The 15,003-nt window shown below is 40.0% G+C and overlaps 1 long non-coding RNA gene across 1 annotated transcript in view; it reads right to left on the reverse strand.

The window, feature by feature from the left end:
• Nucleotides 1-1,721: 1,721 nt before the first annotated feature.
• The window catches only part of LOC129146763 (uncharacterized), a 31,422-nt gene continuing 18,140 nt past the window's right edge, over nt 1,722-15,003 (reverse strand). The window contains exon 3 of the long non-coding RNA XR_008553939.1: nt 1,722-1,760. This is a non-coding gene — a long non-coding RNA (uncharacterized LOC129146763). The remainder of the gene's footprint in view (nt 1,761-15,003) is intronic.

Here is a 15,003-nt window from a genome sequence, read left to right on the forward strand (position 1 = left end):
ATGAAGAAGTGAGAGAAGAAAAAAAGTGGTAGATATGGTGAATTGCTTTAGTTGAGGACTCTTAGAATACAGCCAAGAATGCATTCCTCTCCTGGAATGATATGGTCCATCTGAACTTGTAGGCAGCAGGAGGGAGTGTTTTAGGCAAAGGTTCAGGAAAGATATTGCAAGTGCTGATAAAAATAGATCACTTAAAGGGGGAGGTATAAATTACTCCCAAGTTCCAAGGTTATTGTGCGCATTTCTTTTACTGTAACTATTACCAATCATTCCTCTGTGACGCTCTTGCTGGATTTCAACAAGTATTTAGCTCGAGAATGAATGTGGGCTATTTCTGCAAAATACAGCAGTGGTTCTCTTATGAATAACAATCATTCATTGGCCTATGATTCACTATTTCCATTACATTTATCATATGAACATTTTGAGTAACATTAGGCCACTGCTTTGAAGACAGAGATGGTAGAATTCACAAGTATTTATGAAATTTAAGCATTTAGAAATTTTACTGGCAACTAATAAAAATAATTTAAGATTATAAATTACCCTTCAAACAAATAATCACATAATAATACTAGATTGGTAACCACAGCCCTAATTAATGAAACTGCTAAAAACTAGGGCATGTTAAAGGAAAATGTGTTTTAATCATGACACATATTTACCAGCCATGGTCTAACCACTATGCATAGAAACCACTGTGCATATTTATAACATCAGGGAGTTAACATATGCCATTAGTTACATAGGTGATAGATGAGCTCAAAAGTTTAAATTAATGATACTGAGAAGCCACTTCTAATCCTGGGGTGGAGGAGCAAACGGAAGAGATGGTGTTAGCTGAGCCCAGGGGCTACGATTGCTGAAACCACAGTGGACCTTTCTGGCAGGGGCTGGAGATCTTATTCAAAGTCAAGAGGTTTATTAAGAAGAAACACCCTAGTCTTCTCCTTCCTCCCACTCCAGTGCTTCTTACTGGCTGAACCCAGCTGGAACCCGGGTGACATGGCAGACTGGGAAATCTCTCTGCAGATTTTCCTCCCAACCCTCAGAGCAGAGGGTAAAGGGTAAGGAGTGAATCTGCAACCTGTACAATATATACACTGTTCTGCAGAGCAAGGTCATTCATTAGGTTAAATATACGACAAATGTTTATGTATAATATAAGCCTCTGTACATATATCATTGAGGCTCTGTATGTACCCAGATTAAATTAGACCCATAGTATTGACCAGTTGGGCCAGGACTATCTTAATGAACTGATATCAAGTTCAAATGAGTCATAAACTATTGCTAATACAGCTATCGATTAAATGACGCTTATTTTTATAAATCAGGAAACACCTCAAGCAGCTACCTTTGGACATGGAAACGATTCCCATCCTCTCCTTTTATCTATGATCCTTACATTAGGAACATCTAGTGTAAGATGCACAATTACGGTTCCCACGAGGGCTTAAATTTTGGAGAACTCACAGACTGTGTGACTTTTTAAACCAACAGCACCTAAGTTAAAGATTCTTTCACAAATGTCATGAGAACATAATATTCTGAAACTAGGCTTCACAAGTAACGAAGAGCTTTGAGCCTTTCATCATAAAAGCCAGCAGTGCAGGTGGTGAGCTGTGTTCTCATTAATGTCCTCCTGGCAGACAGGCAGAACCAGCAGTTCACAGCAGACAGTGCCTTCTTTCAGGAACTTCTACAAGGTGTGTGGAGAAGGCCTGAGTCTTGGTCTCCCTCAGATGTGAACACAGAACCTACAGGAAACCAGGAGTGTTTAAGAGAAACGCTCTTTCTAGAAAGTCTGATGGTTGGGTATGTGAAGTGGGTCAGGTTGAACTTGACTCATTTCCTACTTACCCTGAGTCCAAGTGTGTCACCCTAACTTTCCTACTGCTCCCTTAGCGTAAGACCTTCAGCCAGGAGGCAATAAAAACATGAAGAATCTGTCGACGGTCCTACTTTTTTCATCTTTACCTTTTGTTGCAATGGAATAATTGTTTGGATGGACAAAAGGAAACTGTCCAATTAATTTTCAATACTTATAATAATAATGAGTAGAAGGGAGAAAAGGAAGAGTAGATTAAATCAAGAGAGGAATAAGGAAACACCTTCAGTCAGTGGAAAGTGTTTATCTCAAAGCTTCTCTTCTCACCCCCACCCCACAAAGTCTCTCAGTAACTGGTTGTCAGAGCTGGAAAATCACTGGGAGCGTTTAAATAGCCGGGTCCAGGTGTGCTGAGAAGTCCCAGCTGGTGTACTGGATTAGGAATGTGCATATTGTGACCTGGTGAATAAGGAGGCAGAAGTTCTCCACAAGGGGCGGGCAGGTAGCTCCCTCAGCATCTGGGTTTCTACTTTGGGGAAGTAAAACACATGGGATCGTTTTTATTAAAGATGCACTTTCAGTACATTCATATGAAGGAAGCCGAGTCACAAGATTTAATATTCACATATCCCAGAGGCTGAGAGCCAGGGTCCTCCCTCCCGGGTCTCAAGCGAACGGGAGTTAGAGAGCAGGGTGGCAAGCACCTAACAGTGGTGGGGACTATGGTCAGTAATTTTTCTTGGCCTTAACTTTTGGCAGTTATTTTATTTGTTTGAAATAAACTGGGGGTTTAATGTTTTGTTTTACTTTTAGAATACCTAATTCATATGTAATGGCTGAAGTGATTTATTTGAGTTTCATCATTTTAAAAGCACATTGAGCCTCAAAATAGTTGCCTAAGATTACACAGTTGGTTAACATACTTGGTTAATGTCAGAGTTGGCTAACATGTGGGCAAAAATCAGACAACTTCTATATATATTGGTATTAAGGGTTTTTTTTTTTAATGAACAACCTATAATAACAAGAGTTCAGTGATTTCAACAAAATAAAGTATTAGACTGGCTGATTGTTTTATGAACCATTTCCTTTCTTTCTTGCACAAAGACTGTATTTATGACTGGAGAAGATCTCAAGGAGTCTCCAAGGTCACAGGAGAAAATGAAGATATGCACTAAATAAAGAAGGCTAAATTTCTATCATTTGTTTCCCTGAATTGTTACATGGACTAGAATCAAATCCCTTCCCCAACTGCCAATCAAATCCCTTCTTCTAACTGCCATTAAATCCTAATATTTTGAAGTACTTTTTTTTTTTTTTTTTAAAGGTTGTGTCTAGACAGTGTGAGCTTTCCTGTTGGCCTTTTCCCCAAATCTCTTCTGGCAAACTACATCTCCTGGAAGCCTGGATCTTGTAGTTTTTCTTTGTTTTGATGAACTATTTAATTTTGAAGTTTAAATTAGTTTGATTTTATACCATCAGATTTCTATGTTAAATATTTTATGACTGATTTTTTTAAATTGTTCTTTAAAAGTTTTATTTAAAAACATACCTTTATATGTGTCATTATGTATTGTAATATATAGTCTCTCAGAGGCCAATATAACAGTTTTATTCAATGAGTCAATCATGGGGTTGGAAATTAAGACGTCTTTCTTTTTTGTCACTATGGATTTTTGTCACGTATTTCTTTTTTAGGTCACTATGGATTTTAATTGGTTGACTAATTAATCAGTCTCCCAACTAGTTAATTACCTAAACTTATTGAGGTAAAATTAATTATATCATTGTACTTGTTTTAGGGGTTATAGGTTCAAACTTCTATAAATGTATGTTTTCAAACCATGCCCACCATTGTCCAAAAAATTCTCCACTATGTTCCATTGGACCTCCCTTCCCCCCTCCTATATCCACACTTCCTTTCTAGATGCCTCAGTTTAGCAGTTAAATGCCAAGGGTTTGTTATTGTTTTAGTTTTGTCTGACACTTTGTTTTGTTTTTCTAAATTATACATATAAGTGAACCAGTATTTGTCTTTTCCCTTCTGATATATTTTGCTCAGTTTCTATCCATGTTGTCACACGTGGCAAAAACTCATTCTTTTTTTTTTTTTTTAATAGTTAAGTAGTATTCTACTGTATACATATACACCACACTTTTCTTATCTATTCCTCTGTCCTTGGGCACTTAGATTGTTTCATGATTTGACTATTGTAAGTAGGGCTGCAGTGAGCATGGGAGTATATACATCACTTTGAATTGGTATTTGTGCATTCTTTGGGTAGCTACTTAGGAGTGGAATTGCTGGTAGCTCTATTTTTAATATTTTTAAAAACTCCTATACTATTTTCCACGGGGGCTGGACAATCTCCAGTCCCATCAATAGTGTACAAGCATTCCTTTTTCTCAACATCCTCACCAAATCTTACTGTTTCTAGTCTTTTTGATATGGGTGTTCTCGGGTGTAAGATGACACCTCATTGTAGTTTTGGTTTGCATTTCCTTGATGATAAGTGATGATGTTTCATGCGCCTGTTTGGCAGTGGTATATCTTCTTTGGAAAAATATTTATTTAGCTCTTCTGCCCATTTTTTGATTAGATTGATTTTTTTTTGTTAAATGCATGTGAGTTCTTTATTTACTTTGGCTATGAGCTCTTTTGTCAGATGTATTATGTGCAAACATTTTCTCCCCCATGGGAGAATGGGGGTGTTTTTGTTTTACTAATAGGTTTTTATTGTGCAGAAGTTTTTTAGTTTGCAATCTCATTTGTTAATATTTGCCTTTGCATCTCTTGCCATTGGAGACAAATCTCCAAAGACATCTCTGAAACCTATGTTGTGGAGTGTTTTGCCTATTTTTTTCTTTCAATTTATTTTCATAGTTTTGGGTCTTATGTGCATGTATTTCATACATTTTGAATTAATTTTTGTGTAAGGTGTGAGATGGTGATCTAGTTTCATTCTTTTGCATGTTGTCTGTCAAGTTTTCCCAATACCGTTTGTTGAAGAGACTCTCTTTTCTACAATGTACAATCTTGGCTTCTTTGTCATAGATTAACTGTCCATAAATGTATGGGTTTATTTCTGGACTTTTGAGATCCATTGAACTGAGTGTCTGTTTTTGTCCTACTACTGTTTTTGATTATTATAGCTTAGTAGTATAGTTTGAAGTCTGGGAGTGTGATACCTTCACACTTCCTCTTGTCAGAATTATTTTGTCTATATGGGGTCTTTCATAGTATCATATGAATTTTAGTGTTGTTCTAGTTTTTGAAGAATGCCACAGGAACTTTGATAGGGATTGCATTGAACCTACCTATTGTTTTAAGTAGGAAGAGCATTTTAACAATGTTAATTTTTCAAATCTCTGGGCAGGGACTATTTTTCCACTTTTTGTCTCATTATTTTGAGTCCTAGGTATGTAATTCTTTTTGCTGTAACTGTGAACAGGAATGTTTTCTTGATATCATTCTCTTCTAACGTGTTTGCATATAGAAACAAAACTGACTTGTGCAAATTGATTTTATATCAGGCCGCTTTACTGAACTGAGTTATTATTTCAGTTATTATGTCATCTGCAAATAGTGATAGTTTTACTTCTTTCCCAGTTTGGATTCCTTTCTCTTGCCTTATTGGTCTGGCTAGGACTTCCAATATGTTGGATGGTAGTGGTGAAAGTGGACAATCTTTCCTCTACCAAATCCTAGAGGAAAAACTTGCAGCTCTTTACTATTGAGTATGATGTTGCCTGTGGGCTTATTATAAATGGCCTTTATTATGCTGAAGAATGTTCCATCTATCCTCAGTTTTTTGAGGGTTATTATGATAAATATAGTTGAATCTTATCAAGTGCTTTCTCTGCATCTATTGCTATAACCATGTGATTTTTATCTTTCCTTTTGTTGATTTAGTGAATTACATTGATTGATTTTCAGATGTTGAACCATTCCTTTGTCCCTGGAATAAATCCCACTTGGTCATGATGTATAATTCTTTTGATATATTGTTGAATTCAGTTTACTAAGGTTTTGTTGAGGAATTTTTCATCTATGTTTATCAGAGAAATTGGTCTGTAATTCTCTTTCATTGTGATGTCTTCATCAGGTTTTGATATTAGTGATGTTGGCCTCATATAATATGTTGGAAGTGTTCCCTCTTTTCTAAGCAGTTGTTTTGTAAGGTGCCCCCTCAGTAAAGCAAAGTAGGAATTTGTGGCAGGAATCTAAAACTCAATTCTTATCTAAAAATGTTCTGGTTCTGGGTGTGAGTAGGGTTATCATATTGAAAAATGTAACATTGCAAACCTAGTAACTCAGAAAAAGGAAGTTGTATTTCTCATCACACTGGGCCAATTAAATCAGTGTTTGTGGTGAGACCCAGGTGCCAGTATTTTTTAAGATTCCTGTGATTCCAACATGAGGCAGGATGGAGAACCTCTGAGGAGAGCTCTACCCTGGGCATAGCACCCCAGGGTGCTTTTGGGGGTTATTGCCTTAACTGGTAAGAAATCACATGCTCCGTTTAGAACAGTGGCTCCCAGTGATTGTTCCAAGTAATTTCTTCACACTTAGTGGCCTCAGCAAGGCAGAAATTGCTGCTCCAGCCCTTGCTGACAACTGGTGTTGCCTTCCCCTCACACCAGTATGAGTATGAGTTCTTAGTGCAGGTGATCTTGTCCCTTGAAAGCCTTGTGAACTCCATGGGGTGTTTTCAGTTGCCACAATGATTGGTAGGTCAGGTCATGAAGGACTACTAAGCTGTTGGAATGGATGAGAGATGGATGGGTAATATGTAACCATACCAGGCCAGGTAGTTTCATTGTTGATTCAGACAGATGAAAAGAGAATTTTGGAGCCATCAGTATCTCTGACATGCCCTTAATGCTGAAGCAGGGGACCAGGTACACTGGCACACAAGCAGGTAGGGAGGCAGGCAGGCAGGCTTGGGGGCAGGGAGGCTGGCGGTAACCTATCTCCCCAGCCCCTAACATCTCTGTGTTCTTTCTCTTGATTCCCTGGTGTTTCTTTCTTCCCCTTGTAGTAATCTTCGTGATGATCTCTCAGCCAGGGCATCTGTACTTATAGGTATGTGCACCCCATGCTCTTTGGCTTCTTGGCCTGGTTATCTGAAATCATAGGTGCACGTGCCCATACTCATGCCTGTTGGCCCTGGATGCCCATGCATGCCCTGGTCTCACCCCCCAAGTGCATTTTTCACCTGCATGATATCATGTGTGGACAATGAAACGTAGGAGGAAAACAAAGTCACAAGTGGTGGCCATGGAGGCTAGCAGCAGAGGGTGAAAAAAAAAAAAGGTGAGTAACTCCATTTTCCTTACAATGGGGGAAGGAATTAACATTGCAAACCTAGTGTGTGTTATGCAGTAAGATGAGCACTTGAGAGAGGTGTGCACATTCACTCTACCACTTCATCCCCAATGCACACGTTCCCCCACATGATACTCTTACACAACTTCTCTGAGTTTAGGGAGAACTGTTCTTCCAACTTGGGGAAGTGAAGAGATGGAACACAGGGAAGAAATAAAGGATGTTCTTGCACAATAAGACCAGAATAATAAGTTTACATGAAATAAGATCCAATTTGATTTAACAAAAGCACTGTGATTCTCAAATGCAGTCAGATGGGGCTGAGCAAAGAATAACCTCCTAGAAGAAGGCCTACATTTCAATCCCTGCCTGCTTCATTATATTTGCTTAAGATCTTGGTTCATTTCTCTGTGGTGGCCCTGACCTCTTACAGAATCTTGAACCAATAGGTGGCTAAGGATCCCACTCTCTACTCATATAGACCAGAGTATGAAGCATGTTGTGGGCTTAGGTGCAACTTCTGGAACCCATGGCCACCAACAAAAAAACATTCCATCTGCTTGGTCCACTTGGCTCAGAGTTCTTCTCTCCTTTATCTCCCCCACTCCTGTGATCGTCCAGCCTATAGCCTAACCAGCTAAGTTAAGTTAAGTGGATTTGTTTGGCCTCATGTCATCACCTAATCTCCTACGACCCTGTGTCCATTCCTTGAAACTCTGTATTGCACTGGCTTTTATGACTTAATCCCAAGCCTGGCTCCCCAAATGCTGTTCCTACCCTTAGATAGAACACCCCTGGGATTCTGAGGAAGGTCACAAGATCAAACAGGTTTTGAACCCACTCTTGGGGCCAAGGTCACTGTGAATTGCCTATATAACCCCCACCCCCCAATAGCAAAGGATTCCCGCTTTGACTCTGGATGTTCCCCCTGTTGCCACTAGCAAGCTTCTCTGACCTAAATTTCCTCCAACCCAGTAAGCTCCCTGTAGGCCATTTCTAAAATGCAGGAGCTTGAGAAATACTTTGCAGTTTCGTTTCTTACATTATGTCTAATATTGTAAATATAAGTGCTGTGTACTTTTTGTTCTCAATGGTGATGGAAAACACCATTATATTGATATTGATATTTAGATTAAGTCACTTTCATTCAGTTTTCTTCACACCAAATCCTTCCCTCCAATCCTTCCCTTTAGCAGAACCCAAATGCCGCTGCTGAGCTGAGCTGAGCCCTTGGCCTGAGGTCTCATTCTTCTTCTCTCCCTCCCTGAAAGACTGTCTCACTGACACATTTACTCTTGAGCTTCTCATGGATTCTTCCTGACTGCCAGCATGCAAACCCAGATCCTTTCATTAAAAAAGAAAAAGTTTCATTTGACCTGGTTGCCCTCTTCAGCTTCCTTTCTTTCAAAAGATAAACTTCCTGCAAGAGTCTTTATGCCCACTCCCTACCTCACCTCAAATCCCTTACAATCTGGGTATTATGCGCACCTCTCAAGCACAGCTATTTTTTCAGGGGTCACCAGGGTGCTCCTAGCTGCCTAATCCAGCAAACTTTTTTTAGGTTTTGTTTGTTTGTTTAATAACTTTAGGTTTTCTGACATAACTTTAGATTTTCCAAATGGACAGAAAGGTAGACAGAATAGTATAATGAAGACATATGCTTACTACTCAGATATAATCGTTGGCAACAGTTTGCCATAATTATCTCATTCTTTTGGGGAGACTGAATTATTATACAATAAAAGACATTCTGACATTTCTGAAATAATTTAGTATGCATTCTAAAAAATAAGGACATTTCCCTATACACCCATAGGATCATATCACACCTAATAATATTGCTATTTAGTAGTGTTTCTGTAATATCATCTTATGCATGTTGCACATTCCAGTTTTGTCCTAGAAATGTCTTTACAGTTGATGTGCTCAGACAGGTTGCAATCCTGATTTCCACCGTGTCTTGGATTTTATCCACAACTTCACTGTAGCATTTGCCTCCGTAAGCGACTCCTCCACTGGTTTCCATTACATCAATTCTCTCTTTGTTTTCTGCTTTTCATGATCTGTTTTCTTCACACAGCCTCCTTTGTTACTTATCTTTTTCAGCATTGCTACTTCACAGAATTCTGTCTTTGGCTTTCCATTCTCACCTAAACTCACTTTCCAGTCTATTCTACCAAATGATACTCCAATGTATGGCCACTTCACATTTTATTTATCCATTTGTCAGTGTATGGACATTTGGGTTGTGTAGGGTAAGGTAAAAGGTATCAGGCTTTTCTGCCCTCCCGCCATCAGGATAGATGAGGGAACCCTGCGGTCCTGAATGCATGCCTGATGGCGGGCACCTGAAGTGGGTACACCTGGGCTGAGAGACTGGCCTTTTAAGGGCGGCGTCACGGGGACGCCAGCAGAAGCAGAAAGAGAAGCCAAGAAAGAAGCGGCAGAAGCCGAGAGAGAAGCAGAGAAGGCCGGAGAGCCCAGATAGAGTGAAGACTTGCTGGGGGCTGGGAGGCCTGCCAGCCTCCCGGCCCCCCAGCACCCCTGCCTGCTGTGTACCAGGTAATCCCAATAAAAGACCTGCAAAATAAACCACTGAGGACTCTGACTCCTCCTTTACCCGGTCTGCTGGATCAGAAAACCTGCACTGTGTCCATTCCTGCCACTACAGGTTGTTTCCTCGTTTGGTTGTTAGAAATAATGCTTCCATGAATAGTACAAGTTTTTATGTGGACAAATGTTTTCATTTTTCTGGGGGTATATACCTAGGAATGGAATGGGGGGGCGGGTTGTGTGGAATATAATGTTTAACACTATGGGAAGCTACAAAAAAAAATGTCTTTCAAAGTGGCTTCATTGTTTAGCAATCCCACCAGCAACACATAAGGGCTTCAATTTCCCCACATCTTTGTTGGTATTGTGATTTGTAGGAAATAAACATATTTGGACATTACAATGACCAAAATGTATTTATCACATATTTGGTCTTCACGGATAGTTCCTAACTCACAGCTTCCAAAAGTCTTGGAATTTACTAAGTGTCAAGAGTGTTAAAAGTATCTTTATGCTAATATTAAAGATATGCTTAATGCTAATGGAATGGCTTTCGGGAAAATACCTGAGGATGGGGACTGGTTGCCAGGGGAACCAATTATGTAATTAAAGGATTGGCGCTTTCAGTCCCACCCCCTGACCTCCAGGTGGGTGAGAGGAGCTGGAGGTTGAACTCAGCTGCAAAGGCCAATGAGTTAACAATCCATGCCTATGTAATGAAGCCTCAAAAAAACCCAAAGAGGGTGGGGTCGGCAGCACTTCCACATTGGTCATTTGGGGAGAATGGTGTGCCTGGCGGTGGCATGAAGCCCTTGCCTTTTCCCTATACTTCACCCTATGCTTCTCTTCCATCTTGCTTTTCTGAGTTAAATACTTTGTGAAATAAATCAGTGATCTTGAGTGTATACGGATTTCCTGAAGTCTGAGTCATTCTGGCAAATTTAATCATACCTGAGGAGGGCATCCTGGTGATCTCTGATTTATATATTATCAGAAGTGAGCCATAAGCAGCTATAATAATCTGGGCTTGCAAAAGGCACCTGAAGTTGGCAGAGGGATTCATAGGCACCTTCAGCGTGTAGCCTGTTGGTCAGAATCCCAGGTGGCAGTATCTGAAGTAGAGGTCAGTCTTGGGAAACTAAGCCCTTAACCTGTGCAATCTGATGCTATATTCAGGTAAATAGTGTCAGAGATGATTCTGGGACACTGGAGAATTGCTTGTTGGTGTCAGGAAACTTCCACATACTCATATTGGATTTGGGCACAGGAACCCAAAATGCAAGATTGTGGTTAGTGATTTTAGCATCTTTTCATGTCCTTATTAGTCCTGTGTACGTTTTCTTTGGTGAAATATCTCTTTGCCAACTTTGAAAACTGGGTTATTTGTCTTATTGAGTTATAAGACATTTTATGTTCTAGATACAAGTCTCTTATCAGAAATCTGCTTTGCAATTTTTCTGTCATTTTGTGGGCTGTCGTAGGATGCTTCATAATCATCTTTATATCCCTGGTCTCTAGCACAGTAGGTATTCAGTGCATATTTATTGAATGTAATTGTATCCTTCTTGGAGATTTTTGGCAAAGTCTTCAACCATCGTTTTTAGTCTCCACTCAACTTCAACTTTTTTCTGAGTATAAGAAAACACAACTAACTAAAAATGGAGAATATGAGAAATTTGAACTGTATATACGTATTTTTTAAATCTAAGCTATAGTGGTTTCTAAACAATTGATGTTAACAAATCACTGAACATTTGTAGGCCTAAGCTATAAGTTGATGTCAGGTTTTGGAGTTTGTACTTGATTAGCTCTTTGCTTCTATACGGACATCTAATAAGTTTAGTAATAACAAAAGTTAAGAACATTCTTGGTGGCATGCTAGGCTTACAGCATCCACATATAATAATCACAATGTTTGTCTTGCTTGCTACTATGTTCCAAGCACAAAGCACTGTGACCTACACACATAGCAGATAATAAATATGAAGCCTCACATCTGCACATATGTCAATGGCTTGCAGATTTGCATTTCTAACCCAGACTCCTTTCCTAATGACTCCTTTGCTGAGTCAACATTTTCATCTGCAAGTCTAATAAGCCTTACATTGTAATATGTCAAAAATAGAAATCTTGAATCTCCACACTTTCCCAAATTTGCTCCCCTACTTCTCCCCTCATATCAGGCTTTCTGCTTTCAGTAAATGGTACCATCTCCCAGGAGATGCTCAAGCAAAAACCTAGGAATCACTCTGAATCTGAATCGCTTTTCTTCTTTCTTAAAGGCTATTCAATTCATCAAAAAGCCTTATCATTTTTACCTTCAAAATATATCCCAAATCCAACCACTTCTTGCCCTTTCAGCTGAAACTCTGGCCCACACCACTGTTGTCTCTTCCCTAGATTTTTACAGTGTTCTCCTAACTGGTGTCCCTGAATCTACTTCACCCCACCTACAATTGTCTCTTTACATAGAAGCCAGAATCATATTCTAAAAACTTGAGCCAGATCACACCACTTCCCTTGTTTAAAATTCTCCAAAGGGCCTCCCTGGTGGCGCAAGGGGTTAAGACACAACCTATGAAGCTAACCGTAGCCACTGCAGCATGAGTTCCATCCCCGGCCAGGGAGCACCCCTCATATGGCACAGCAGACCTCTCCTGACTTGCCCGCTGCTCTCCTCAGCAGTGTATTTCAGTCAGTCTGCCTGTTCTGTTCCCCACTCTGTCTCTGATGACTACACACACATACACACACACACCTGCCCCTGCACCTCTGGCCTGTATCTCCATTCTTGTATGCATAAATAAATAAATCTTTAAAAATTAAATTCTCCACGGACTTCCCATCTCACTCAGAATCAACTCAAAATCCTAATCATGGCACCTCTGGCCTGTACCTCCATTCTTGTATGCATAAATAAATATTTAAAAAATAAAATAAAATTCTCCAAAGACTTCCCATCTCACTCAGAATCAACCCAAAATCCTAATCATGGCCAAGAAAGTTCAAATGATCTTGGCCCAGCTTCTCTGATTTTACCTCTATCAATGTCTGCCTTGCAAATCCAGTCTGGCCTTAGTGATCTCCATGTTCTTTAAACATGCCCTTACTGTAAGCTCAACCTCAGGGACTTTGCACCTGCTGGTTCTTTCTGAAATATTGTTTCACCTGAGTTTTCCACATAACCCACTCTTGCATCATTTAAGTCTCCACTTGAATGTCACCACCTCCAGCAGGCCATATGGAACAACTTTCCTAAAGAAGCAAGCCCCTTTTGCAATCACTGTCCCACGATGCTGCTTTATGTTCATTCACAGGACTTAACGTTCCCTAAATTACAGTATGTATTTGTTTACTTGTCTCCTTCACTAGAAGGTAAGCTCTATGAGGGCAGAGATCTCATCTCTGTCCATTGCTTCTTTTACTTTTGCTTTCCGAGTGGGTTCCATTTCCAGCACATTATAGACATTCAATAAATACCATTGAATAAAGAAATATAATGATGTCACAACAAATTATGTGAGAACAAGTCCTAGATTTGTATCCGGGTTCTGCCACTCACCAAGTGAGCAGCTTAGAGCAAATTATCTAATCTCTGTGGACCTTAGTTTTCTCATCTATAAAAATGGGCTAGCTACTATGAAGGACTGGTGTGAAGTTTAGAGATAAGGGATGAAAGTGCTTGAGATTAGGCCATCACTTCTTAGACCTATTAAAAGTAAACATCCTTTTTAATGAATGACTGCGTTGGGGAACAAAGGCCATCATCAAGCCTGCTCTCTCAATAAAGAATCAGAACTTATTGATAGAAAATGCCACTCTAGAGACTATGGGAGGAAAGGGGTCCATTTTGGTGCAGAAGACTCAGAGAGGTGGGTTAATACACCAACCAGAACACCCAGGCCTGGAGATTCTACTTCCAGCTCAGGTTAAGGCTCCACTTTGCTCTGTGAGAGCAGCAGGGCTGAGGCGATGATTCAAAATGACCTCAGCTTTTTTCTGATCTGGTCCTGTGACCAGACCGCAGGCAACACCTCATCCAGGACAGCAATTTCCTTTGCAGCAATCTGCTCACAGGCCATGGAACCAGTGCAATGCAGTGCAACGGCTACAAAGGACAAGGCCCCTCTGCATGTTCTGACATGCTCGAATCTGCAATACATGTTGCCAAGTGATCATCTCAAGTTGCAGATGAAATTCTCAGTACAGACACACACCAGCAACACTCCTACTGTAAACAGCGATACCCACTCCACTATATACAGGTTTCTGCATGTATGTAAACATGCAGAAAAGGGTTTGGAAGGATAGAAACCGTATCAGTTACACTTGCTTCATCAGAAGGGAGGAGGTGACTGAAACTGGAAGTGGGCATTATAGGAAATGTCATCTATTTTTAAAGTAGAATGTGTTACTTCTATAATTAAAAATTGATTTTTCAACCTTTCCAAATAGGATGACGCTGAAACACCACGATTAAGGTAAAAGCAGGCATTTTACTTGCCCCTAAGTAGAAGCTTTCAAATGGTTCAATCTCACACCTAGGAGCTGTTTGGAAATGCTTGGTCACGTTTTCGTCTTCGTTTTTTTTTTTTTTTTTCGTTGTCACAAAGACTCCATGGCTACTGGCATTTAGTTCCCCAGGAATGAGGAATGTTAAATGTTCTAGTGTGTGAAAAGTCCCACACAACAAAGAAGTGTCCAAGCCCAAATGCTAACAGCCAACCTGGTAAGAGACAGTACACAAAAGCTTTGATTGTATTTATAAATTCATCTGTAACTCCTGATAAAGAATTTTCTGTTTTATTGGGCCTCTGTGGTGGCGCAGCAGGTTGAACACAGCACTGCGAAGCTGTCTGCAGCCTCTGCAGCACGGTTCAATTCCCGGCCGGCCAGGGAGATACCCACATGGTGTGGCAGACCTCTCCCGCCTCACCCGCTGCTCCCCTCAGCAGTGTCTTCAGCCTGTCTGCCTGTTCTGTTCCCCGCTTTGTCTCTGGTGAATTCTCTCCCCCTCCTGTGCCTCTGACCTGTACACTAGTTCTTGTATACAAGAACTTTATAAAGTTTATTTATAAAGATTTATTTATAAATAAATCTTTAAAAGAATTTTCTGTTTTTGATTTGAGTTACTGAGATGCCCAGTCCATATTATATTTGGATATATAAAATATCAAATTTTCCAGCTGATGGTATAGATAAATAAATTGAAAAGTATGCCCAGGTGGCTTGGGTTTTATGCCTCCCATCAGGTGTATGAGGTTTTTTCTGAGAATAGGGGTCCTTCGGG

The sequence above is a fragment of the Talpa occidentalis genome, unplaced genomic scaffold, assembly GCF_014898055.3.
Source record: "Talpa occidentalis isolate TD23 unplaced genomic scaffold, MPIMG_talOcc4v2.1 talOcc4.4, whole genome shotgun sequence".
Taxonomy (NCBI): domain Eukaryota; kingdom Metazoa; phylum Chordata; class Mammalia; order Eulipotyphla; family Talpidae; genus Talpa; species Talpa occidentalis.